General features: G+C 44.6%; 1 protein-coding gene across 2 annotated transcripts in view; it reads right to left on the bottom strand.

Moving 5' to 3' along the window:
* The window catches only part of Pld1 (phospholipase D1), a 186,775-nt gene extending 175,292 nt beyond the window's left edge, over positions 1-11,483 (bottom strand). For both annotated transcript variants that reach the window (XM_005343906.2, XM_013347951.2), the window contains exon 1: positions 11,329-11,483. The gene's annotated coding sequence lies outside the window, so the exon portion shown is untranslated. The remainder of the gene's footprint in view (positions 1-11,328) is intronic.
* Positions 11,484-11,702: the final 219 nt, after the last annotated feature.

Below are 11,702 nucleotides of genomic sequence, written 5' to 3'. Positions count from 1 at the left end.
TCTCTCTCATACTTACGCGCTCTCTCAAATTTGTTACTATAAAAATGTCACATGTAAACTGCATTGCTTTTTCAGAGCTGATGCAGACTAGGGTTGAATTAGAATGATGGCCACAGCCCTGAAAAGCAGTTGAGAAACCAGGCCTCAAGTCAGAAGCATGACATTCAATAGGAAGAACAAAGGGAACCACAGCTAGCCTGAAAACAGCCATCAGACTGACACTATATCTGGAAGCTGTAGTACTACAAGGTGAAATTGGCAGAATCTGTGGCTATTCAGCTAAAATAAGAGACCTTTCCAATAGCCCCAAAACTAGGGTTATAGAAACTGCGTCTGTGGCTCCAGAGGGTAAAATGGAGAACACAGGATGTATCTGAGTTGCTGTTCTAGGGCTATGAAGAGACACTGTGACTAAGGCAACTCTTACAAAGAAAACATGCAATGGGGGACTGGTTTAGAGTTCCAGAAGTTTAGTCCATTATTGTCCAGGCAGGGGCATGGAGACAGTCATGGCAGAGGAGCAGCAGCTGACAGCGGCATCCGGATTGATCTATAGGCAGAGGAAGAAACTCTGGACTTGGCATGAGTTTTTGAACCCTCAAAGCTCACCCCCAGTAACACATCCTCCAACAAGATCACACCTCCTAATCCTTCCCAAGTCGTTCCGCTCCTTGATGACTAAGCATGCAAACGGGAGCCTATGAGGGCAGCCCTTATCCAAACCACCACAGTGTGAGTGTTTCAGCAGGGTCCATGTGACTCTTAGAATCACCCAGAGAGACATTCAAAAGTAGGCACAGAAAACACAACGTCTGAAATCCAGGTGTTTATTGCCCATGTCACCCATGTGAGCACTTCCTAGAGGAGCCTCCTATTCGATACAGAGTGTATCCACTTTAGCTTCAGAACTCTACAACTATCATGGTCCCTCAGACATGGGCCAGTCCTTTGGGGACCACTCAGAGCAAAAGTATCTTCCTAACCCACCAGTACAGAAGGAAGAAGAAGGTGGATTTGCTGGGGTCTAGTCTTGTGGCAAGAGATTTGGCAAGCAGAGACTCATGCTACATTGAGGAGGTTGGCTGTAGTGATATTTTGTTGATGTTTTTAACAAATAAAGTTTGCCTAAAGACCAGAGTGCAGAGCAAAGCCACTAGAGGCCAGGCAATAATGGTACACACCTTTAATCTCAAGACTCAGACAGAGGCAGAGGAATCTCTGTTAGTTCAAGCCCACCCTGGACTACACAAAATCAAATCTGTCTAAAAGAGAAACAGAACTCACACAAAGGTGATCCCAGCACTTGGGAATCTTCTGCCTTTAATCCCAGCACTAGGGAGGTGGAGACAGGAGTGATATGGCTGGGTGAAGACAGGAATATAAGGCGGGAGGAGACAGGAGCTCAGTCAATCTGAGACTTGATAGAGATAGGTGCAATCTGAGGTTTAGTGGAGACAGGTGCAGTCTGAGGTTTGGTGGAGACAGTTGCAGTCTGAGGTTTGTAGATGAAGCCTGGAGGTGCAGTCTGAAAACAGGATCACCCCTTCAGTCTGAGCATTTGTAGAGGTAAAAAGAATTCTTTAGTGGCTGGCCGCTCTGCTTCTCTGATCTTCAGGCAAGCTTTATTTATTTAGACATAAACAAAATGTCACTATAGCTGGCCAAGTAAAACTCAGGGAGAGAGGCTGGGCTGTGGGGTCTCAGGGCTCACAGAGTAGTCATGTATGAGGGTCAGCACTCAGGATTAGAGATCCATATAGACCACCACTATCATGGGGCTCATTCCATCGACAGTGAATCCAGCAGGACCCCAAATTCATTAATTCTTAAAAGATTTACTTTAATTTTTATTTTTTACTGTATATGTGTGTTTTGCCTACATGTGTATCTGTACACCATGTATGTGCAGTGTGTGAAGATGCCAGAAAAGACCATCAGAGCCCCTAGAACTAGAGTTATATACAGTTTTTAGTCACTCAGTTGTTGCTGGGAATCGAACCCAGATCATGTGGAAGAGTACCCAGGGATCCTTACTGCTGAGACATCTTTCTAGCCTACCTTACTAACCCATTTAAGATATGTACAAGGAGTGTGTGCATGCGTGTGTGTGTGTGTATGTGTATGTTTATGTGTGTGTGAATGTGTGTGTGAGTGTGTGGGTTTGTTTTTCAGGGTTCAAAATCAGGCCCACATTTATATATCCCTACTCAGCTCCAAGACATGAACACCATTTTATGTATTATAGCAAACAGCTGGTGAGAGCCACTCTTATTCAGATAGAGACTGTCTCCTTTGCTGCCTCACTAACAGACCTGTTCTCAAAGGATCCCTCTGTTCACGCACTGAGAAACAGCCTCTGTCCATACTCCATGAGCTGCTGCTCAAGCCATAGAGTTAAGCAGACACATGACTTTGGACTGTAGCTTATCAGCATGGATTCATACACTGATAGTTAACTCTATCATGAACTTAGGTATCTGGCCACATTGTCAAATGTCTAACTAATTTTATCTAAATCTCTCTGGGCAAAGGTGGTAGGTTGGGCTTAGCCTTGCGCCACAGAAAAGCCGTTGCTTCCCTCAGGATGTCAGGATGTCAAGGTGAAGGGTGCCATTACGCAACGGAAGGCCCTGGCAGTCTCAATCCCCAGGTGGGGCTGTTCTGTATTTAGGAGTAGTACAGACTTTTTGTTTATCTGCATCGGCTCACAGTTAATCCAGACCAGGCTACACATTCTATATCCAAAACTAAGCTCATAAACTTTGCATAGTTAGTAACTCATAGGCAGTCAGGTTACTGCCTCTCTTCTACCCTCTTGAATGACTGTGTCAGGTGCTAGAGAGGGCTTCAGGCAACAATGGTAGCCAAATGTATCCCTCGGGAGCTCACAGTCAGGGGAGGTGATGGTGAATTCTGAGCATCGACAGGAGTCTCGTAGGAAGTAAGAGTAGGAATATTCAACCCAAGCACTTGGGAAGTCTGCCCCTGGAAAGGGATATTGTAAAGGAATCTTGAAGACATACAGGAGTTCACTGAGCATTCAGAATAGAAAGCACAATCCAGGAAACAGAAACGGGTGCAGATGGGTTAGAATTCATGAACCAAAAGCGAATAAGCAAGACTGTGAATGTTTGAACAAGGGTGGCAGAGGGTGAGAGCCAGGACTGTCAGAGGCATTGTCTGTTTAGGTGGTGGTGCTTCTATGCAGAAGTATCATGAGTATCAAGGATCAGGGCTATCAACAAGAGTATGCACTTTAGCCTAGCATGTGTGAGTAGCATCTATAAACCAGAACAATTACACGGAAACTTTTTGTCTTGACTAGGCAATGTTAATTTCTAGTGGTATGGTTTTGAAGATAGTTTGGGCTCTGATTCTGGTTAACTCAGAAGTTCTTACATTACACCACATACACATATGCACACACACACAACCAGGTGCACTATGCTGTTTAGCGAAGTTCTGAACTCCCTAATACTGAGTCCATATCCCATAGGTGTGAAAATAGACTAAACACAATCAACATTTCTGCCAGCCTGGGCTGTCATTTGATCACTCTGCTCATTATTTTCTCATCTCAAAAAAATTGATACCAGTGGTCTACCCAACAATTTTACAACAGAACCTATAACCATCTCATACTATCTATACCCATTCATTTAAAAAAAATTAAATAGGGAAATAATCTGGAGCTCTTAAAGACAAAATAGCTAAATTTAGTAAGATAGGTGGCAACGTTGTATCCTTTGGTCTTACGCCTACTCTTACAGACACCAGAGAAGAGTGAGATCACACAGTTACCGGGACATGCTTACAGAAGCAGCTTTTGAGTATTGTGGGATATTTGATATAAACTGCTACTTTGCCTTTGTGTTAATTAAATAAAATCAACCTTGGGTAGGAGGACAAGTTAGCAACTAGTTGCCAGAGTCATAGGGTGTCTGTAAGACAATAGAAAGACACACAGGAAGAAGGAGGGAGAGACATAGTGTAGGGGAGCACAAAGACACTCTCTTTCAGAGACAACAAAGAGAGAAGGTCAGCTAGTTGCTACTCAGCCTCTCTGAGCTAGCAGGTTTTCACCGCAGCCTTTGACTCCTGAGTCTTATTGATAAATAGAACAATACAGACTTAATTAAAATCTGTGTTTGGCAGTAGCAACAAAGCTGGTATTTGCAGGAATGGAATTCCCACCAGGCTTCAGTCTGAGCAGCTGGCCACTGCTAGAGAAGCAGGCTAGTAACCGCAGGAGCCACATCTGCAGGCTGAAACAGCAGCCGGTTAAAGCGCAGCCTCTGCCAATGCAAAACCATTTGAGCATCTAACTGAAAGTTCCAGGAGTCTTATTTACTGATCCATTCAGATGAACTGTTCAGAATAGGTAACACCCAAGCAGACAGGAGAACAATGACTGCCTAGGGCTGGTACAAAAAGGAGACGTTTCTTAGAGGTCAATGAAAATATTTTAAAAATGAATTATTATTGTGATGGCCATATAACTTCATGCTGAGCAACACTCAAATGCAGATCTAAAGGGTTAACTTCATAACTTATCAATTATGTAATATCAAGAACAATGATCAAACACAATTTCCAGGGCCAGTGAGATGACTGGGCAGGTTTTCAGGCGCTTGCTGCTAAGCCTTGGAATCCAAGTTCCGTAGGCAGTACATGATGAGAGGAGAAAAACAGCTCCTGCAATTTGTCTTCTGATTGCCTGACACACATTCCATGTGCACGGATACACACGTGACATGTGCATATGTATGTGTATATATATATATGTGTGTGTGTGTGTGTGTGTGTGTGTGTGTGTACACAAATATATATAAATATATAAATAAATATATATACAAGCAAATAAAAATAATAATAAAATAATTTGCAAACTAAAAGTGGTGGTGCAGGACTGTGATCCTAGCACTTGAGAAGAGGGGGCAAAGAGACCAGGAGTTTACGGCCAGCCTGGGCTACATGAAATCCTGCCTCAAGAAAATGAAAACAATGAGAAAATAACATCCAAGACTCGGGATCAAATATCCTTTAGTTACCCCTTGTGACTGCTCTCTTCCAGAATAAACATCGGAAACAGATGTACAGACCAAGAACAAAATGTTCAAACAACTATCATGAGAACCGTGGTTATGCTTGGAGACCGTTTGGTTTTCCTTGGAAATGGTGGTCAGCCTTTAATACTATTTAGGAAGAACTAGGTAATTTATTTGATTTTTGACTTTTCCTAACCTAAAATAAATGGAAATATTGCTTCATTCATTGTCATTGAAATTTGCTAAATTGGACAGAAGGAAAGAGTAGAAACAGTAGCTATGGGACAATGGCAGAAACTCAAAAGCTCCCCACAGAGTGGACTGGAACCTGTGGCCCCAAAAGCTCACTCCTCCCGACCTTCAGTGACCTCTACTAAATGAGAACATGAAAAACCAAAACTGGCTGTTCCCAGGTTTCTCCCATCTTCGTTATCCCATCTTCTCTAAGGAAGCCTCAGGACATTGGCATGCTCTTCCTGCCCAGCCGTCACTGCTGTCAGACTAAACAAGTGGATGTGTGGGAAACACATCCCAAGGCCTTTCTTAGACTGGTCTTTCAAGTATTAAGTGAAATCATCCCATCTTTTGTTTGTTTGTTTGTTGTTTTTGTTTTGTTTTGCTTTGCTTCTCGAGACAGGGTTTCGCTGTAACGTTGGAGCCTGTCCTGGAACTCACTCTGTAGACTAGGCTGACCTCGAACTCACAGAGATCTACTTGCCTCTGCCTTCCAACTGCTGGGATTAAAGGCGTGTGCCGCCATTGCCCAGCAAAATCATCCCATCTTGTAAAAGTCATCTTGCCTTAACTCTCTCCTGTCAACCTCGATCTGATTAGATGTGCATGATAAATAATGAATTCTTAAACTGGAAAGATGGTCCAGTGGATAGCACATGCCAGGCAAGCATGAGTATGGATCCCCAGCTTCCCCGTGGCAGCCAGGCAGTGGCACAAACATGTCCCCTAGTGCTACAAGGATGCTGAGTTCCTAAGGGCTCACACTCACTGTCCACAGTCACAGTCAACCCTAAATTACTGAATCCAGGTTCAGTGTGGCTGAGACTCAGAGTAGAAAGACACAAGATGGAGGGGCAATTAAGGAAGACATCGCAATAAAAACCTCTGGCCTCCACACAGGTCACACAGACAGCTGGATTGGCCCACACAAATACTACAACAACAGTAACAACAACAATAATAATAAATCCCTATTACAGAAAAACTTAGCCAGGCATGGTGGCAAATACCTTTAATCTCAGCACTTGTGAGGTCAAAGGAGGTGGACCTCTGTGAGTTAGAGGACAGCCAGGTCTACACAGCCAGTCCCAGGACAGATGAGGATATACATACAGATATCCCAAAAAGAAAGAGAAAAAAGGGAAGAAAAGAACTTTAAATTAAAAAATTTGAGATTACCCATACTCATGCCTGTGACCGGGTATGGGAGCTCAGTTGGTAGAACTTGGTTAATATGCATGAAGCCCTGGGCCCAGACCCAGTGCTGTGTTAATTGGGTGTCATGGCACACACCTGTACTCTAGTGTGGAGAAGGCAGAGGCGAGCGGATCACAAGTTCTACATCATTGCAGGCTGCACGTTGAGTTTGAGGTCAACCTGGGATACATGAGACCCTCTCTCTCCCTCCCCTGTCTCTACGTGCGTGCGTGTGTATGTGAGAGAGAGAGAGACAAACAGACAGACAGACAGAGAGGGAGGCAGGCATACACACAAACAAAACCCATCCCCTACTCTACACTACTACACTACTATGTTCCATTAAATTTTCTAAATGTATTTGCCAAATGTTTTAGCCAAACAAGCATAAGTTGTTCATCCAACATTTTGAAATGAGTATTTACATTTTTAAGGGAACATCACATCTCATACTCTTGGCTTTCTGCAGAGCTTCAGAAAGCCCGAGGATTGACAAAATAACTCAAGCTTTTCTATATCGGCAGGAAATCATGCTGGGCAGGAATGACAAAAACACAAAACTAAATAAGAAGTTTTCTAATCTTAGTGATTTGATAACTTTAGCCTTAAAGAGTCTAAAACATTTCAAGTCTAGTTTTGGTCAGTAGGAGACAGAATGCAGCCCAGTAGAGCTCATTCTCCACTCCAAGTGGCCACCTCTAGCCTTAGTAGGCAATGTTTGAGGAGGGGGGAGGGGTAGGGCGGGGGTAGGGACGAGCTTGCACACCTGAGCATGAGCATAGGAAAAAAGAGGCCAAAGTCAGGCATCTGTCTCACTCACTCTCCACCTTACTTTGGATACTGGAGCTTTCTAAACTTATCTGGCTACACTGGCTGGTCAGCAAGCCCAGGATGTCCTACTGTGTCTGCCGCCACAATGCTGAGATCACAGATGAACAACCACTGAACTGGCCATCTCCCCAGTCCATTACTGGTCTTGCTTATGGACCACAGACAAGCTCTACACTGTGATTAGTCACTGGCTGTGGCCATTGGTCATCAACAGAGAGGTAGGGAAGCCCAGAACAAGCTCACACAAGTGGAGAAAGGACAGGAAGGGCATGCCTTCCAGAGTGACAGAGGTTAACTGACGATGTACCTATGATAGGAATATCAGCACAGACGTCAGCATTTACATGGTCACTTGTCGTGAATGATAAACACCAGGGGATGTTTTCTAAAAAAGAGAACCTGTCTGTCTTCCACTGATTTAGCCTGACCGGACTCTGTGGGGCAGCTGCTAACTGTAAAACGGGGACAATTAGTCAAGATTTTAGGGGTGGATGGGGCATGGAATAGAAGGCTCAGAAGGGCAGCCACACCAGAGAGTGCCTTTTGAGTGGCAGTCATTCTTCCTATGGCTGTCACTGCTCCTGCCGCGGCCATTCCTACCGCCACTCCAGGACAGGTCAGCTCGAACTTCCTTTGGGTTCTTCAGAGCTGGTAAGGGTGTGGTTTGTTAAGCTCCCAGAGACTAATCTGTCCTGGGAAATTGTTTCTCACTGTCATTCTGAAAACAGTGGATCCCCAAGGTGGACGGGATCACTCCATTCCTTGATGCTTGGTGTGTGAGTCCAAGACTATGCAGGCCAGTGTCTGGAGTAAACAAGGTTAAGGACAAGAACCACGGGGTTAAGAACAGCATTGGCAGAGAACGCAGTGATCACTACAGTCCCTAAATAAAATCTGACAGGACCACACACAAGGACCTCCCAAACCTTCTCCAGCGAAGATGAAGGCTGAGAACAGGCGTGAGCAGAAGTATGGATGGAATTGGAAGAGGAAGTGAAAATGGCAGCTGCTCCCAGCTCTCCTTTTCCCTGAGGACTTTCCTCCTAGCGCCATTTGATTCACCAAGTGTCCGGCATAGGCTAACTCAAGGAGGATAGTCTGCCCAAGGCAGTCTCCAACCTTGACCTAGATTTGCTCTAAAAGAAAAACTGGCATCGCATGCTTTGGGGTCATCAGCTGGGCCATAGCCTACGTGATGGACATGGGACAGCTCCAGCGCCTGACTGGAAACCAGATGTGGCTAAAAATTAACCAGCTCAGGGCTCCACTTGAGATATGATGCTACAGAATCAGCCAAAGGCTGATGGCTGCTTGACCTGAGCCAAAACGGCAGGGATACAGGGTGTGCTAGGCCAGTCTGTCAAGATGGTGAGAACTCTGTGACCGTCAAGGGCTAGAAGGCTGAGATAGCTGGCCCTGGTTGGCAGACACCCAACACTGCCGCGCCACCTTCATATTCCTCATGTTGAAAAAAACGTAATTTCTTGAGTTTACATGGTCTGGAAAAGCCCCTAAAACCTGGTTTGTACTTGTATTTTCCCACTTCTCATATTATTTGTCATTTGGTGTGGTTCTATTGTCAACCAGAGGTTGGCATTGCTAGGTGAGAAAGCTCAGTACAGGAGAACAAGCTGAGATCGCCAGAAGGCATAAAATAGTCAAGCTCTTAAGGATGTGCCCATACTACTCAGCACAGGTAAATGATCAGTGTGTGAAATGGCTTAATGTTTTTCTCTAAAAATCACCAGGCATCAACAATCACATTGATACGTGTTCTCTTTTAAGATTTAAATTAATAGCATTTAGTCAGGCATGGTGTCTTATGCCTTTATTCCAGCACTTGGGAGGCAGAGGCAGATGAATCTCTGAATTCAAGGCCAGCCTGCTCTACAGAATGAATTCCAAGACAGCCAGGGCGACACAGAGAAACCCTATCTAGAACCCCACCCCAAAAGAATTCAATAATTAATAACTACACAACAGCATAGCCAAATGCGGTGGAAGCAAACACACAGTGTATAGTTGCAGGGCAGTAAAACGAGGGCCCCCCCGCCCGTTGTCTTTTCAGGAAGCTAAAGTTTGCCTGGAGCATTTGAGGTTAGAGGAAGTATCTGGGGAGGCGGGGACAATAACTGTGGCTGTCTGAGGAGTAAAGTACATGGTTATAATCCGAGATGGCCCACAGCCTTCTCTTTATAGCATCAGCATCAGAGAGACAGGAAGTAGAAAGAACCTTGAAGTTCAGCACCTTAAAGGCACACACACACGTCACACATGCACACACGTATCACACGCATACCACATATATACCACATGAACCACACACATGCCACAAACACGCGTATCACACATATGTACCAAATATACACAGGCATGTACCGCACACAGGTACCACACAGAGGTACCACACATATACCACACACACACCACACAATACCACACACACACACCACACAATACCACACACAGGTACCACACATATACCACACATACGCACAATACCACACACATATACACACATACCACAAACATGCGTATCACACATGTACCACATATACACATGCATTACCACACACATTTACCACACACACCACACTCACACACACACCACACACACAATGCAACACACACACATACACACATACTACACATACATTCAGCACACACGTACACACACGTACCACACACATACCACAAACACACGTTTCACACATATGTACCACATATACACTTGCATGTACCATACACATAACACACACCACACATACATACCACATACACGTACACACACACATACATACCACACACGCGTACACACACACCACACATACATACCACACACACATACACTACACACCACACATACATACCACACACACGTACCAAACATGTACCACACACACACAATTTCTGCTTCCCTTTTACCTTCATCTTTAAAGCCAGTAAGAAAAAGATGATAGAAGATGATGGCGCACTGCCTGTCCCATTGGGGGGGAAAAAAGCGTGGCAATAATAGACACATATTAGCATATTTTAAAACATTAGTTCATCCTCGTGAACCAATGCATACTTACACACACACACAAGGCAGAGAAGCATAGTTCCTAAAAAGCACACACTTTCAGGCAGTGGCAAATGGAGCCCCTCTTGCAGAGTGCTCTTGTGCGAGACGACGGCTTCAGGGCAAAAGCACAGAGGCAAAATTGCTCCCTACCTGTCTTTAACTCCAGGAAAGCGAGTGAGCTATTCTCTTGGCACTTAAAATTTTATTAGCTTCATTTCTTTATTATTATTAACATGACTCTCGCATCTTACACATCACACTCCAATTTTACAGTCATGTTTATTTTTAGGGTGACCTCGGGATCTACCCGCGAACAGACACAACAAACAAGAGAGGAACTAGGTTCCCTCTGAGCCCACCTGGATGCTCGATCCACCTCAGTGGTTCTGTAGGTATTTCACAAGGCATCTAGCAAAGCACCAGGGTTTCCAAACTAAAACTGAGCTGACATCTGAGCCACCGTAACTGTGAGGAGTAGGCCCCAGGGGAAACTGTATCCAGCAGGCAGAATGAGAGAAAAGGGGACTTGCTAGAAGACAACACACTGCTCCGTTCAAAAGCTAAAACAAAATCACTATGCTTAAAATCAGAGTTCTGCCTAGCTGGATGTGGAGGACGCAGAGAAAGCCATTACCAAAAAATAAAAAAGTAACTAAATAAAAAATAACTAAATAAATAATGCTTACAAACAGTTACAACCCTTTAAGTTACGACTCCAACACACACATTTCCTCTTGGCTCCATTTGGACTGACAGAAAAATATCCTAGTCAGAAGAATATAGCCTCCAGTCCCGCAGAATCAAGGGACTCAAAAGTTTGTTTCTAACACAGCAGCAGGACAAGCCCCGCCGCACCTATTACTACAGCCTCCTCCTTTCTGTCTCTGTCACCCCAAGTCCCTGACAGCACAAAAAGAAAATCTGACACAAAACAGAGTTCAAAGTGTTACTAACCTGAGGCCCCTGGCAAAGAGAGCCGCTCCATTTCACTCTAAAGAATGAATCCTTCCTATGAAACTAATGTCCAAAGCGGTTGAGAGTTTAGATGGGGGGAAACTGTTACCCCAAGAATCCACATAAACAGGGAAAGCCGTCCTGTTCCAAGCTCAGCTTTGGCAGGCTCCCTAAAGGCAATTCAAGGTGGCCAAGCCCACAGAGCTCTTCAGCCTATAAGCGGCAGTAATGAACTAGAAACCCCACCCCATATGCTAAGTAGACACTGCTGTGTGAAAGAGAGGGCAGAGGGAGAGTGAGCTAAGGCTCAGGACTTTTGCACTGATCGCCCAAGAAAACCAGAGCACACACTTAAACAAAGAGACCGCTCATGA

The sequence above is a fragment of the Microtus ochrogaster genome, chromosome 1 (genome assembly GCF_000317375.1).
Source record: "Microtus ochrogaster isolate Prairie Vole_2 chromosome 1, MicOch1.0, whole genome shotgun sequence".
NCBI classification, from domain to species: Eukaryota; Metazoa; Chordata; class Mammalia; order Rodentia; family Cricetidae; genus Microtus; species Microtus ochrogaster.
Note: the sequence above shows the minus strand (reverse complement) of the source record. Positions and strands in the feature narration are given on the sequence as shown.